This window comes from Furipterus horrens, unplaced genomic scaffold, assembly GCF_987537825.1.
Source record: "Furipterus horrens unplaced genomic scaffold, mFurHor1.1.pri manual_scaffold_5, whole genome shotgun sequence".
Classification (NCBI taxonomy): domain Eukaryota; kingdom Metazoa; phylum Chordata; class Mammalia; order Chiroptera; family Furipteridae; genus Furipterus; species Furipterus horrens.
Genome location: NW_028327175.1, coordinates 35,934,938 through 35,950,210, shown reverse-complemented (window position 1 = coordinate 35,950,210; position 15,273 = coordinate 35,934,938). Strand labels below are relative to the sequence as shown.

Sequence of the window (15,273 nt, the reverse complement as noted above, 5' to 3'; positions counted from 1 at the left end):
TTTCCTGTTCTGTGAGTTGCAACTCTAATTCTACAGAGTGGTTAGTACGATCTGTGTATATTCTTACCATATCCACCTCACTCCCCTTCCACATACAAATATCATATTCACCAAGGTTTCAGATAATTTCTCGGGAACAGAATATGTACTCCTATTACAATCTCATATATTATCACTGCCATTTAAAACTTTCTTTGCCTAACATTTAATTAAATCAGTTCAATATGCAGCTATTTGAACCTAACCAATAGATGTATTTTATTAGCCTCAGTTTTGAAATGTGAGATAATATTTTCCAGTTTTAAAAACTGACATTTCTATAAAGTGTCTTTTTTGCATTGAAATGTTTCTGGATTGTGACACCTTAGTTCTAATAACTGTAATTAAAGATCCATGAATTTGTTTTGAATATTCAGTCAGATAAGTGGTATTTATGTATTGTATAATTCTATCTAAGATAGCTTCCTTGGCAGAAGGAGAAAATCACTGGCTTACCAAATGAGAGAGTTCAGCATCTCTCGTTTGTCAGTCCTCCTGCATTTATAGTTAGTTCTGACAGTTTACATGATAGAAAATTCTAAAACATGAACATACAATCAGATATGAATTGCTGTATTTAAATGATGTTTTCTGATCTCCAATTAATGGAAATGCTGATAGTTGAATAATGGTCGAGGAGTCAAGATTTTATAATTATCCTTCTGGGAAAAACATGGGTAGACAATAAAGTCCTGAGCTGTCTAATATCAGAGAAGTACACCATCATAATGAAGTTTAAAAGGACACAGTTAAACATATACCTCTTGATTATGTTAATATTAATATAGATTTTAAATAGCCACCAACATTACTTTCATAAGTTTTGCAGAAGGGGTTCTATGTGCTTATCTTTACATACCCTGAGCATACAACACAAACATATTATGCAAGCAAAGAACCTGGTTCTGGTATGTGTGAATGATTATATGATATACCAATGGAGATATACATACTATAAATTATGGAGAATTTGGGAATGTTTCTAGGGTTCATTTTTAGTGGCTTAATTTAAGTAGAAAACACGTATACAGAATTAATGATTAGAGGCAAGGACTAGCTTTGTACCTTCTAATTGATTGGTTCATAGACTAGGTTTCTGAAGAAGCAGACTCTAAGATAGAGATTCTTGGGGCCACCACCTATAGAATGGGCAGGAAGAAAGAAAAGTCAGGAGAAGAGGGAAAAGAAAGAGTTGGTCTGCAATGCAGTCTTGAAGAAGGCCTCAGCAGACCCAACAGGGAGTCCTGAAACTGGGGTGGTCGGTCCTTCAGAGTTATTCTAGACAGCTCGGGAGCTGGACTTTTATACCTTCTAGGTGACTTGATATTAGATGCTTGGACAAGTTGGCCCTCCTTAGCAATTTACAAAAAAAGGCTGATATCTGAGAGCACTTGCCAAGCCTAGGATAATGAGTCATTCATTCCTAAAGGGGTAATCATCATCACAGGACCCATGTTAAATGATGAGATATTTTTGGCACCAATAGGCATTGAGAAATGCCAGGTGGATAGATTCCTTGCCTCTTTCATTCTTTTGTTTGTTTTTTTCACTCCCCCAACATAGTGCTTTCCCAAAAGTATGTTAAAAGACTAGGCTGTCAGTTATCATGAGAAAGGAAAAGCAGTAATTATTTTCATAAACACAACTATTCTTTTGATGTTAAGACATGGATTAATTATTGTACTCAAGAATCATAATTGTTTTTCACAAAAAGTTAGTTCTATATATTTGATGGCCCAAGTATTCCTTTTGATAGCGCCTATCTATGTGATACAAGCATCCTCGCAGCGAGCTGGAATGTCAGAAGGAAGGTCCTGATAAAATAATTTTTCCTCTCTATTAAAGAACAGAAAAAAAAACATATTTATTGAGTTCCCACTCAGTGTGACATCAGAGATCTTTCTCATCTGTATTAGAAGTTGAAAACAAATTAATACATTGATTTGAAAAGTTTTGTTCTCATTTAACCACTATTTTTTATGAAATAAAAGTAGCACTGAATAAAAACTACAGCATACTTATCTGGGCTGAGTTGTTGTTAGGTTGACTATTTATTGACACTTTTTTTTTGTTTTATTTAGCTATTGTATGGCTTTTGAAGCATCAATAAAATATCAAATATGGGAGAAAAGTTAGTAAATGGATATATGATAAAGTATATTGAATTGGAAGCAGAATGTTCTTGTTGATTAAGCAGTGATTTTTTAGCAAGGCATTTTAATAAAATAACTTTACCATTAAACATAGTGTAGAAAAACTTAGGTATTTTAATTTCTAATTATATTTGTTTTCAAAACAATTAAAAGAGTCACCTAAGTAGCCCTTAAGAATGGATATTGGCTAAAAACTGTGGCATTTTTAAGATTTCCATGGATTTTTTTCAAAGATTATTCTTCAGTCAATTCAGGATAGTTGGCATTGCTGATTAGAACAGTACAGTAGAGATTCAGATCTTGAAGATACACGAAAATAACTCAAGGCCCAGACTTCTGCATCTTCAGCCATTTTATTCCATTAACTATTAGAATTAACGCTCTCTAGACATAATTTGGATCAATCAAAAGAATAGAATGAGAACAGCTCCTGAGGCTTTTCCGTGACTAAGAGAATGATTGTTTTATCAACAAGTGTATTAGACTTGAAGAAAAAGAAAAATGTTTTAAATTGAACCATTTTTCTAATTCATTAATTTTAGTTCTAAAAACATGAATAAAGATTAATCATGTTAATCAAATTAATCTAATTTGAAAAGTGGGAGAAAAAGCACTGAATTTTTTCCTCCTTTAAGTTACATGTTTATAGTGTTAGCTTGACTGTATTTTTCTTGTAAAACCTGCTGTACAGTGAGAACAAGTTCAAAGAAGTTTTGTTTTCAGCCTGAGAACTTCAAAATTGATATTCATTGTTGAAGCATTTCTTTAAAAGAAACTGTAGCATACCAATTTTTTCTAATCCAAGGGTCATCTTTTATTTCTCAGACTGATGGTTTTAAATTGTTTTATATAAGAATAGAACTCTTTTCTTCATTCATGCAACAAACATTTCCTTATAGATACAAAGCAAGTGACACATGTATATGCCATTTCTGGGATTAATGCCATTTTTGTTATTTACAAACTGCCTTTCTGGATCTTCGTGAGGTATTATTCCCATTTGGGGAATAGCCTCTCCATCCTTGTCTTCTGGTTTCCTATTTCAATTCTGCAATCTCTTCTCTGACCATTTCACTGTAATCATTTCAAAATCCTGCCTCCCAAGGTAATCTGTGTAGCTTTTCTAATCTTCTAACTTCCCATTACTCATCATTTCAATTCCTTCTACTGGCTCCCTTTTGCTTTTCTAACTAATTTCAGATGACTTATCCTTATCTTGAAGGCCATTTACCGCTCTGCCCCTGCTTACATCTTTTTCCTTATTGCCTCTGATTCCTCCCTTTGCTCTCACTGCTCCATGCAAGCACATTTCCAAAATATGAGCATGCTTTGGACTTTTATTTTGCTTTTGCTTTGAAGAGCTTTAATCTTTTCCTCCTATCTTCTCAGAGAAGAAAGTTATTGAGCTGTGGTTTAAAATTTGTTGGTGCAACTATAAAATCTTGTGTTTTGTGTACAACTTATTATCTACTGACCTCTCTGTTCCTTTGCCTTACATTTAGCATTCACTTAGAGCTTTCAGAGGGTATCCTTAGACATCTGCCCTTTTATCAGGTAGTGCCCTCTGTGGTAGCAAGCAATTCTTCTTAATAAACCATGGAACCACAGAATCTACGTACAGACAGAGATTCCCTACAGACAAGAATTTAACTTTCCACTCAGTGTGCAAATCCATCTCAGAATATTCTAATGCTTTAAAATCACCTTTTCAGAAAAGAAAGTCAAGTCACAAAGACAAGTTCTTTTCTTGTTGCAAAGACTCATTTTGAGGAAAATACTCTTTGTAATGAAGTCTGGTTCTTTACCACCTCCTCCTCTTGATCTGAACCATGTCACTGGAAAGATACAAAATAATAGAGTGACTGATTTGTATTTTTGTGATTATTAGGGCTTTTTGTCTCTCTGTTGCTTCAGAAGTTAAGAGGGCTGCTTCCTGTTTCTTCTGGGGCAGGTTCACTTTGGAAACCCTCTAAGAGCAGGGCTCTGGCTCACATTCAGGTGGCCTCTCCCCAGACCAGAGTCAGTTCCTCTTTGATCTCTTTACTCCAGGTATACTTTCCTTTGTTCATATTGAAACCTTTTTGCCTCCTTTCCTATCACACACGTAATGTTTTAATAGTTTCCTTTGTTTGATTTGTGGGTTTTTTTTAAGTAACTAAAATCAAACATTTTTAGGTTTTGTTTTTTTAATTAGGATTCTGAAGAGTAAACTGTACAGGTTTAATAAAAAGGGTCTTTCCTTTTAAAACAAAAAAATAAAAAAGTACAATACAACAGAATACAGCCAGAATCTCCATCATTAAACCTTTTCTGTTTGGGGCTAGATGTCCAAGTTGCTTCCAGAATTCCTCCGGTGACAGACTTTTTGAGAATCTTCACACAATTGTTTTGCTGCACCGCCGATATAACTTGGTCGGAAACATTCACAAGAAGGCTTGCTGTCAGTATTGGTCCACATGTTGCTGTCACTCCTTATGTTTGTCATTAATATTGAAGGTAGTTTTTAAAACCTTAAATTATGTTTTAATGAACACAAAAGCTCATATCCATAGCATTTTGGTTACTAAAGCATGCAGAAGCTTAAAGAATAAAATTGTTGTGTAATTATTCTGAAAACATAAGAGTAACATGTAATCACATTTGAGGCTCACTTGGAAAAACCTGTTTTCTAGTCTGGTATTTTGAAGAACTGTTGAGATGCCACTGAACAGTATTTTTAGAATTTTCACATTACTCACACATGAGCACTTTGGGAATTGTTCAGTGAATATGTCTCGTGAGCACTTTGTTTCTTGAAATTAATAAAACCTTCTTGGAATTCTTTCTCCTCCTCATCTTGTGATCCGTGGATGGAACTGGGCATCACTACCACAGTTAGAACTTCATTGTTTTTTTTGTTCATCCCAGTGGAAATAATATATCTTCTTGGAAAATAAAGTAAGTTAGGGTTATGCTTTTTACTCATTTAGGGGTTCTGGAATCATCTAAGAATCTAACAACACATCATGGAAACTGCGCATGTACCCATAATCACATGAAGAATTTGCAGCTAATTTTAGGGGTAGAAGTGCCACTGGAATCATAGCCATGTTCCCATTACAGGGTACTGATTACAGGCTGAAAATCACTGATTTAGTTGTACCACATTCTACAAGTCATAATGAGTTGTGTTTAATAATTCCATTCAGTAATCTTATATGGCAAAAATATTCCATAAATTAATTTTAATTCAGATCTGTGTTTATAGACTATTGGGTTTCTTAATGTAAGCACATTCATATAATCTTATGATACAACCTTTTTCTCCTGAATATTTTCATGTTAAAAATACTTTTTCTCTATAAATCCTCAACCTCCGGCTTTATTTAATCTTATCTGCATTTGTTGTCTATAGGTGTAGTTGATATGGTAGAAGATATGTCTTAAGACAAACTATAATTCTTTAAAGTGTGTCACAACCTTCATATTTTATAGGAATATTTATATAGTTATAGGTATATTTGAAATCATCATTTTTTATAATTAAAAATTTTTGAGAATCCCCAACTTCAAAAAGAAATTAAAACTCTCTATATACACATAATGTTCAAGGAAAGATGGAAAATAATAGCATGAACCATTCAGATGTATAGAATATCTAAGGCCATAATTTTAAAAATAATAATTCTCTTCTTGTTGGCTAAAGATGAGGATCTATCAGTGTTTTCTTATTGACCATAGTCTACCAACATTAACATATCAATTATTACAAAAAATGAGGGGCAACACCAGCTCTATAGTAACCATCTTTTGTCATGTGTGATTCATATAACTGGCCAAGCATATTCAGTTTTTGTGACACCTAAGGTTTTATACAACTCAGGGAACTCACTTTAAGAGAAATTAATACATCAGCAACAACTGAATTTAACAATCTGTAAATTTAAGAAAGCTAACACATACATGTATCACAAAATCTTTGACAGTACCTTAATTAAAAAGTTGATTGTTTTATACTCCTATGGGGTGTTTTTTGTTTTTGTTTTTTACTTTTTACTTTTTGGCTGTTTTGTTCTCTGATTGCCTCTACATATACCATGATTCTATAACATTTTCTAAGTTGAGAATGACAAGATAATTTGGTCTTTCCCTTACTCTGGCTGATTATAATCTAACATTTTGTTATTGGTAGTTTAGAAAAGTGACATCAGGCTTCTCAATTTGGTATTGATTGTGTCATACAGATTCTTGATATAGTGGCCAGACTTGGAAAGATCTTGATCAAGTGTCTTTCACTTTTGAGCTACACAAGTTAGAAGAATTTTCAATAGTTTTATACATTTTAAACATTATGTCTCCTCCACTCCACGCAGACTTGCGGCGTCTGGAGCTCTGGTTACATTCATGTCACAGTATGGACTCGGGCCCTGCACCTTTGGGCTGCAGTGCCCTGTGAACTGGCCCTGCAGTCATCAGAAGTGCTCCTGGGAGCTCTGTCTACACCAGGACAGCTAGCAATACCTGAGGATAATGGAAGAGACTGGGCACCACCAAATAATAACCCCATCAAACCAAAACTAAAGGCATTTTTAATTCAACTCCTAATTAGCCAGACCCCCAAAAGGGACACCGTCACTCAGTGCCACTCAACCTTAGAAAAGCATCAGCGTGTAGGAAAAAAATCAGTGAGTAAACATTGTTCTTAAACTACTACAGTGAAGATATCTTAACTTGTACAAATGCCCAGTTCATAGGCGCATATTAACCAAGCACTAGACTCACTTCCAGTGCCTTGGAAAGAGGCCCCAAAGCTCTGCCCTTCCCAGCTGCATGATAAACCCTGAACCATGGAGGACAGGAAAGTTTCTAGACCACAACAAGTCGGCTTGCCTAAGAAAACAAAGAAGTTGGCTTTACAGTGATACAAAAAATAGTTTTATTTTTCCTAGAAATTTAGCCATCATTTCTCATATTTCATAAATGTTCTTGTACATTCTCCTCTAGAAGTTTCTTGAAGCCAGTATTTCACAAATTACACTACTTCTGTTAATCACCTCAGTCATTTAATAGTACAAATTTGAGGGGGGGACAAAGTGGGCACCAGTAAGTTTTAGATGTGCATTTGTTTCCTAGTATTGAGACCTGAGCAGAGAGAGGTAATACCTTTCATGTAAATGTTCCCTGTGGTTTATTTTAAAGCACCAAATGGAATTGTGTGTTGGTGGGATGAAAACTCTATTCAGTCAATAGTATATGCTATTTATGACCTGAATTGTCCTTTAGGCTTTGCAGTCTAGTCCTCAAGAAGCTGAGAATCCACCATTGACTGATTAAAGTGCACACACGCGTACATAAGAAATAAAAATTGTGTAAGCTCACATATTAATAGGTAGGGTAGTTCATCTGAAAAACCTGAAATAAATAGTGATGAGAACCTTTGGACTAAGTCAGAGTGTAAACAAGTGGGCTTTTATAGTTCTCCCCCAATATAGAAACTTCAAGTGAGCAATGCAGCATGACTGTGGGGCCATAATTCAAGAACAATCTGCAAAGCAAATATAGAGGCACTGGTGTTGCATTTACAGCCCACGAACTGTAACACCAGCTTTGTTTCTGTTATTCTGGCTAAAGATGAGTCAGAAATCTCTAATACAGCCATTCAAAAAGACAACAATTGATGCAGAGTGTGAGACTGAGAGAAATTTCTAGAAGTCTGACCTTCAGATCAGTTAACTGTAGATCAATAATATATTACTTAAACCAACGTAGTACCCAAAATACCCACATTGACTGCCAAGATACTATTTTTCCTCCAATACTCTGGTTGAGAGCAATCAATATAAATTTGTTCTGCCGATAACTTGGTGATTCAGGGAACATGCCTCATCCAGCCACAATATAGACACAGCTCAGGCCAGCCCATGTAATATAGTCACCCTGCTTTCCTGGTTTCTTACAAATGTCCTATATTAAGAGTACCTCTTAACATTCAGTTAAACTAAGTCTTGTTCTAAATTGCTGAGATTCTATCCCATGCATGATTACTCTATGTTGACATGAAATCCTTTTCTTCTTGGAGCTAATAATATTGATATATCTTCTGAAGACACTAAGTATCATCAGTATTAAGTGGGGAGAGGGTGAGCAAACTCTATTCTATGGCCTTCTGGGGTATTATTGAATTATTATTTTTTAGAGTGGTAAGTGATGGTCTCATAGTGACATGTTAAAGTCACATAAAAGTTGTAAATATTTCCCAGTTAAAATAATATATGTATAAAATGAGATCACAGTCCTTTTACTCTCACCCCTAGAAAGAACATCTGTTCAATGCCGTATAGGTTTTTCCAGTTGTTTCTATGCATGCACAAACACACTAGAAGTATTTTTCTGTCAAAAATAATAATAAATCTTTCTGTAGTATTTCCTTTTCTCATTTCCTCCTTTTCTTTCCACCTTAATCTACACAGATAAACTTCACCATTTAAATGGCCTGTGGTGATTCTATCATAAGGATGAAGTAGGGTATATGTAACCATTTGCTAATGACAGACATTTATGTTGCTCCTAAGTTGATGACATTGTTCACTTGAACTAAAGTCTAGACAAGCTGCCAGATTAAAAATAATATACATTTAATTTAATATTGCAATAGGTATGTCCAAATTACCCTCTAGAAATCTGTACATTTTTTTCCAGCAACATGTTAGTGTCTACTTTCAAAATCCCACTCTAACCCCAAGTATTATTTTATCTTTTAAATCTTTGCAAAAAAAGATCAACGTAAGTGAGTATCACTGTTATCTTAATTGTCATTTATTAGTAGTAGTTAGACTTGAATTTGTTTATCAGCCATTTGGGGGAATGGGCATTCTCTGCCTATGAAATTTGCCCAGTTTTATATCATCATGTTCATCTTTTTAAATATTTCCTATTTTGTAACAACTCATTTTAAAGGTTCCTCTTCTTCCAGATAATTTTGTCACATTTTTAAGGAATCTTATGAGATTTTAAAATAAATTGAGATGATATAAAAATTGGAAAAGGTTTCATCTGAATAGGGTGGGCAACAGTGCTTGTCTGCAAAGGGATGTTCAGGAAAGGAACGGAGGGACTCAGAAGGAACACAGGAGTTTTGGGGGAGTGATTGATGTGTTCATTACCTTGCTTGTAGTGATGCTTTCATGGGTATTAACAGGTGTCAAAACTTGTCAAGTTATACACTGTAACTATGTGCAGTTTATTATATCTCAATCATAGCTCAATAAAGCTGTTATTTTTAAAAGTGGTACCAACTTTTCAATAAACAGCTTTCAGCCAAAAATAAAAATTGAATTTGCTCAAAATATTTTTTCATGTTATCTTGGTTAGATTTCTCCTGTCATAGTTACAATGGCTTTCTAAAATAAATTGAGAAATCAAGAAAGTCACTTTCACCTTGAAAATTAAAAAAAACTGAACCAGTAAGAGAAATGTTTCCAAATCAGATTAAGCCTAAAAAGAAACGCCTGAAAAATCAAATATGACTTTTGATAGCATTATATGGGAATTATGGTTTATAAATGTCTGGGAAAGAAGAAGAAAAATCAAGAAAGAAAAACATGTAAGATTGCTTAAAATCTGAGCCGTGTAATTAATGATAATTGTTTTCTGATAAATTGTTAAGAGTTTTCAGTATTAACAAAGAGGGAGACCTAAAAATCTTTTCTTTTAGTACAAGAGGTGAGTGACACTTTAATGATTCCAAACAGAAGCATGACTTGAGTTGCACCCAAACTTATCAGGCAGAATTAATGCAGTCAAAGATGACTGAAGAATGTAGTAGAAGGAGAGGTTACTAGGAAAATACATCGAGTAATAGACTCAAGGTTGTGAGTCAGCCAGGGCTTAAGCTCTGTCCCAGTGGGACAGCAAACTGATCCTCACAGCAGGGACTGCCTGAACATATTGGGTGCAGATTCAGCCATGAAACACAAAGGCACTATTATAGATTTTCATGAAATGACTTGAAACCTTCTTTGCCATAAGAATGAAATAAATTTTGAATTCACACTTCAAATCAAAATATCTTGATTTAACGGAGGAGGAGAAATAAAAAGAGAAAGAAGAGGCAGTAAAGAAAAAAAAAAAACCTGAAGGATAGTGAGAAGGACTCTGGTGTTGTGGGTCTGAAGGCCAGGGTTCAGGTCCCAACTTTTACATTTACTAGCTGTGAAACAACAGAAAAATTGTTTAGCTTTTCAGAACCTCAATTTCCTGAGAACCATAAATTGGTAATAAAAACCTACACCCCTTCTAAGGTTATGCTAAAAAATCAAATGTCTTAATGCATGTGTAAATATTTTTCAAAGCATATGAAAGATTTCCTTCTAATGCTTTTTTTGTCCCAGATGTTCTATGTCTTTAAATCTACCTATTCTTAACTTCTGCAATCAGTGTACCCTGTAGTAAGACTCAAGCAAGCTCTCCTTAAGGTTCAGATATTAATATTTAAAAAAAGAAAAAGACAGAAAAGAAAGAAGAAACAAAGAAAGAAAAACCTGCTACATCAAATTCAATGACTTTGGACAGCAACTGAAGGAACTGTTGTATAATCCGCAACCACCACACATTCCTTCTATCTTTAAAATTTGAGGAGTGAAATGAAATAATAATGTAGCAAGCAGATTGGCAAGAATTATAAAATAAAACTGGATTTTATTGTGTTTGTCTTATAGGTCTAGATTGAACAGATCTCTGTCCTAGGATTCTATAATGGTCCTACTGTGTCTGGCCCCTTGACTATTTCTACCAGGCTGCCTTGAAGGCATCTCAAACTCAGCGTGTCCAATTTGGAACTCATTATCTACTCCCCAGTTGTTCATGCTAGAAGCGTTCAGGTCACTCTTGATTTCTCTCTCTCCTGAAATCTGTCCTCTGCCCCATATGGACCTATCCCCTATCCTGTTGATTCTACCGTCTAACTATCTTTCCTACTTTCATCATCTGTGTTTCTGGTGCCACTCCCTGAATTTAGGTTTCTAGGCTTCTCAGGTCTTTAGTTTGCTCTCCCCCTCAACCAAGCCATCCTCCAAATTGTCACCACCAAAACTGTCATTCTAAAACTCCAGTTACCTTTCCAGAGCACATGAATGTACTCTATAGCAATTGAACTTTAGAGTATATTCAATATTGTTTCTAAGAAGAATTTTAAAAAGAATCCTAAATGTCCCAAAAGAGGGGATGAGTTATAACAATAGCCTCATAATAGCATTAAAATGATGTTACAGATCTGCATTTGATAACTTTAAAAAGCATCAATAATATTGTAATTATTTGTAAATATTTAATTTAATAATTAATTGTAAATATTTATAATGTTAATTACAAAATCAAATTATTGAATAATGTTCATAGGAAAAGTTGTGAAGGCTATATTATACTACAAAGAGAGATTTCTATGTAGTGGAATTAGCAAGAAATGCAAATGAAACTAAACCACAACAAAAACCCTGTTATGTGACTCTTTATAAAAAGTAGCACTTCTAGCAAGAATTTCAGTGACCAGCCAGTATCTATAACTGCACAAGAAATGTAAAGTGCCACACCACAAATCCACTGATGCCTTAAAACTAATGGAAAACAGGGGCTTCTGGCCCACCTTTTCAAGAAAAAATTCGTGGCATTTCTGATATAAAATACCACGTTCTAATCCACTGTGGTCATTCACAGTTGTGTTTTCCCTTTATATTTATTTTTAAAATATTCATATATATCTTTAAAAGTGAATGAAAAAAATGCCATGAAGATTATGGGGAGGGGAAGTGGTGGGCAAAGCCTCGCTGCCTGCCTTTTTAGTTCTGTATTTGTCTCTCAAGTAAGCCTCCTGAGAGGAGTTGGTTATTCCCAAATACCTACGTTGGCTCAGTCACTGTCTCTTAAGTAGAAGTTGTAATTAATTTTTTAATGGTGATAAAATCTGGTGTTATATGTAGCCTTGCCCCAGGTGTTTGAGAGACTCAATATTCATGCTCGCACATGCATGTGCATACACACAGCTTTGCCGTTTGCATGTTTTGTCACTGGTGGGACTATTTATTATTTTTACAGAAATGCTATTATCACATTCTATGGGGTGTGTTAGGAGTTTGTTTTTCCTTTTCTAATAACCAGTTGACTCACAGAAAATATCGTAATCATCATCAGAAAAAAAAACAAACAATTAGACCTTAATGTCTTTTAAAATCACTCCACTTTCTTTGTTTCCCATCTGTTTCTCCACACTGACACCCATATCTCTTTCATATTATGGAACATAATTGGCATGAGTAATGATATTAAGTCAAGTAACATGACTTATTTATTCATGTGAGTATCTATACAAAAAGATTGGTGGAGAATTCTGAAAAGATAGCTAAATAGTTCATTCTGGCACTTTTGGTATTTCTGTGGTGACTTGCTATATCTGAAAAACAGGTCTTTGAAATGTAAAGGACAATATTATTTTAAAATACTCCATTTTAATACTTAGGGCTTTTATTATAAGAATTTTCTGTTACAGATGCATGTCTGTACATATTATGCAAACTTTATTACTTTATTAATTCTGCTTTAGAATTTTAAAAGTTAAATTGAATCTTAAAATCTTTTTCTCTAAAAACAAAAGCAAAAGCAAAAAAATCACCTCAGTAATAAAGTAAAAAGAAATAAACCACCTTTTGTTAGGAATGTGGGATTAAGGGAAAGAAGTCGTCATTAAGAAAAATAGGCTCTGGGGTGAGGTCAGCCTTGGCTCAAATCCACCTTCTAGAATTTACTAGCTGGGTAACTTAGGCAACTCACCTAAGTCATGGCAATAGCACTAGCACATAATTGATTATGCCATTATGAGATAAAGTGAGATAATGCCATGTAAAGTGACTGACAGTGTGTTTAGAACTCAAAATGATATTTTAAAGTTATTTTTAATATTTTTGAGAGCCCTTATTTGCAGTTAGTAAAAATTAAGCCTTTTGCACTTTACAGTTCACAAAGTGCCCTCACAAATGTGACATCATTATCTTTACCACAAATATGACAGACACAGAGGAATGATAACTGAGTCTCAGGAAAGTTCGATGACTTAGCAAAGGTTTTACAACTTGTCAGTAGCAGAACCAGGACCAAAGTACCTCCTATAAAGGTTGCACCAGAAGCTAATGGATACATTTATATCTATAACTATATACCTATTATATATATCTATATACTTCCTAGAATATACGTAGGCATACATTCGAATATGAGTAGGCAGCAGTTATATTTCTGTATGTTTATTTCTGACATTGGATGCTATTTTTATTATAAAAGTTGCGACCTTGCCACTTAGTGAACAGATGGCGTTGCTTGATTAAAGTAAGGCCATATTTAGAACATTTCTAAAAAGTCTTTCTTATTTGGGTAAATGTTTCTGCTTACTGAAATGGTTTCTTTTCACCAAATGAGCAAACCGAATCATGGTTCATCTTCACATAAGGGCTCTTTGCCACCCCATTCTCAGGAGCACTAGTGTTGAACTAACATTTTTAGAAGTGAATTTTCCACACTCTCCAAAAGATAAGGGCAAAGCTTTTTTTGACAAAGGTGAGGGTCTGCAAACACACACACCCATTCATTAATCAGAGAATTTTCTGCCCTCATGGAAATATGACTTTGAATAATTTGATTTCTTCTGAAGCAAGATAAAATAAAAGCATCAGATCTTTTTCGTGGCACCTAGGAGGCAGTCAGGTGCCTCAGGATGAAGCTGAACATCTCTTTCCCAGCCACTGGCTGCCAGAAGCTCATTGAAGTAGATGATGAACGCAAACTTCATAACTTTTATGAGAAGCGTATGGCCACAGAAGTTGCCACTGATGCTCTTGGTGAAGAATGGAAGGGTTATGTGGTTCAAATCAGTGGTGGGAAGACAAACAAGGTTTCCCCATGTAGCGGGGAGTCTTGACCCACGGCCGCGGCCACCGGCTGCTGGGCAAGGGCCATTCCTATTACACACCCAGGAGGAGTAGAGAGCGAAAGCGCAAATCTGTTCGGGGTTGCATTGTGGACACCAACCTCAGCGTTCTCAGCTTGGTCATTGTGAAAAAAGGGGAGAGATATATTCCTGGTTTCACTGATACTACTGTGCCTTGGCCCCTGGGGCCCAACAGAGCTAGCAGTATCCGCAAACTTTTCAGCCTCTCTAAAGAAGATGATGTCTGCCAATACATTGTGAGAAAGCCCCTAAACAAAGAAGGTAAGAAACCTAGGACTAAAGCACCCAAGATTCAGCGACTCGTTACTCCACGTGTCCTGCAACACAAATGTTGGCGCATCACTCTGAAGAAACAACATACTAAGAAAAATAAGGAAGAGGCTGCAGAATATACTAAACTTTTGGCTAAGAGGATGAAGGAGGCCAAAGAATAAGACCAGGAACAGATTGCCAAGAGACGCAGGCTGTCCTCTCTGAGAGCTTCTACCTCTAAGTCTGAGTCCAGTCAAAAATGAGGTTTTCTAAGAGTAATAAATAAATAAGAACAAACATCAAAAAAAAAGAAAATAAAATAAATAAGTAGATAAAAGCATCAACCTGTACACATGAAAGACAAGAGAGACACAGTGGTTGAAAAGACTAAGAGAAGAGAATTGTAGATTTTACATATTATTGTTTAACCTAAAATTTAAAATTGTCTAAGTATGTATATGTTTACCTATGTATATTGTGATATATATGTATATATGAAAGGTAGAAGGCCAAGATTTATAGATTGCTTAGACAAATATAGAATTTATTTTAAACAAAAAGTTCAAAAACAATATTTATGCTAGATTTTTACATTTTATTTTATGTAACACACTACATTATATCCATTATTACAAAGCCTAATTTTATTTCCAGGCAGAATTAATTATTTAGTTTATATTGAGCCAGATACAGGTGGAGTAAGGAAAAGATAAGGCAAGGCTGTCAAAGAAGGCATCATTAAGAGGACATTCAAGCAGAGGGTTCAGGACAACTCCAATTTCTGTCTGGGCTCTGCCAGGTAACAGCTAAATTTCCTCAGGCAAATTATTTAATCTCTTTAGTCTTATATGATGAACA

At 34.9% G+C, this 15,273-nt stretch overlaps 1 pseudogene; it reads left to right on the top strand.

Moving 5' to 3' along the window:
• The first annotated feature begins 13,929 nt into the window (after positions 1–13,929).
• Positions 13,930–14,678, top strand: LOC150008389 (small ribosomal subunit protein eS6 pseudogene; annotated as a pseudogene).
• Positions 14,679–15,273: the final 595 nt, after the last annotated feature.